The sequence below is a fragment of the Hippocampus zosterae genome, chromosome 13 (assembly GCF_025434085.1).
Source record: "Hippocampus zosterae strain Florida chromosome 13, ASM2543408v3, whole genome shotgun sequence".
Lineage (NCBI taxonomy): Eukaryota > Metazoa > Chordata > Actinopteri > Syngnathiformes > Syngnathidae > Hippocampus > Hippocampus zosterae.
Genome location: NC_067463.1, coordinates 20,762,707 through 20,764,314, shown reverse-complemented (window position 1 = coordinate 20,764,314; position 1,608 = coordinate 20,762,707). Strand labels below are relative to the sequence as shown.

Here is a 1,608-nt window from a genome sequence, read left to right as displayed (position 1 = left end):
TTGCAGCTATCACCGTACAATCACAACAAAACAAACTGGGACCCTTACATTAGTTTGTGTGTGCGTGTGCATATATTTATATGCGTCTTTTTAACATGTCATTAATTATGTGTGGCCTGGTCTGTGGAAAGACTTGACCGAACGCAAAATAATTTATATGTGGGCTTTATTCCCGACTGTACATAGAAATTGCACAGCGTTAATATGATAAAAGACATAGATGGGTCAATTGGACGAAAAGTATACACAATAGACAACTGTCATGGCTTGTGGACACTTTCCAGCCTGTTGGGGGTACACCAGACATGCAGAAAAGCAACAACTAATCTCCCCTACTGCACGGCTGTTCACACGATTCGTGCCACCACGCGGCATTATTCAAACTTCCCAAACGACGATATTCTGAACAACCATCCACGCTCGCACTCACACTTATGGAAAATTTAGAGTGTTCAATCAGCCTGCCATGCATCTTTTTGGAATGTGGGAGGAAGCTAGAGTACCTGGAGAAAACCCACGCAGGCCCAGGGAGAACATGCAAACTCCACACAGGAAGGCCAGAGCTGGAATCAAACCCGGTACCTCTGCACTGTGCGGTCGATGCACTAACACGCACGTGTCAAAGGGGGCACGCTTGGTTTTTTTCCTTTTTTTCCCCAAACACCTTTATTCCATTAAGGTAAACAATGATGAAGCAAGTCATTATTCTTGACTACTGATTTCAAAACTAGGTATCCATCAATTTGTTGTGTGCTATGGAGGTGATTAAACATTTAGGTGGTTTCACAAAATTCACAGCCCTCCAAGGGAAACCGTGACTATAATGTGGCCCACAACAAAATGAGTTTGACACCCCTGCTAACCACGCAACCACCGGGCCACTGACTTCCTAATTGTATGATGAAAATGGTATGCATGGAGCAAACCTTGTTCAATCTAAAAGTGGTAGTTGATTAAAAACGATCTAATTAGCTTTTGTAATTAAATCATCTTGATTAATTACATTTTAATCCGACAACATTTGTCCTAAAAATGTGGGGGTGGGGAAGTAGTGGACAACTGAATCAAATAATCAATGCAGATGTAATCGTCCTTTGGTAGTCTCGAGTGAGTGAGTACCCCTCGATGAAATTTCGGGTGGGAGGAGTTAGCGTGTTACGTTGTGTAAAGCGTGTTGGGATGTCAAAAGGATATAATCGAGAAATTAGGTCAGTCGGCAAATCCGGAACAAGACCATAAACCATTTCCAATAGCTAACTCAGTTTGTATAACGAATGTAATACTTCCTAAATTGTATAGCAACAGGTGGCTCCGTGGCGCAATGGATAGCGCATTGGACTTCTAGACGTTTCGAAGTGATTCAAAGGTTGTGGGTTCGAGTCCCACCGGAGTCGCATTTTTGTTTTTTTGTTACAGGAGGACAGAGAACAAGACAGCTGGTCGGGAGAAGACTGAAATGATGAGAATGCTGATGAAATCATTGTATTTACTTTTTCACATGGCTGTCACGGTGTGGGTAAGAAATCAAATCTCATTCTTAAACGCTGTTGCATGAGTGCATTTTTATTGTCGTCCGGGAGGGGTCGCCACAGCTAATTGCGCGTATGA

At 42.7% G+C, this 1,608-nt stretch overlaps 1 non-coding gene across 1 annotated transcript; it reads left to right on the top strand.

Moving 5' to 3' along the window:
• The first annotated feature begins 1,307 nt into the window (after positions 1–1,307).
• trnar-ucu (transfer RNA arginine (anticodon UCU)) lies at positions 1,308–1,394 on the top strand. Its single transcript is given in 2 exon segments — positions 1,308–1,344; positions 1,359–1,394. It is a non-coding gene; the product is annotated as a tRNA-Arg (tRNA).
• The last annotated feature ends 214 nt before the right edge of the window (positions 1,395–1,608 follow it).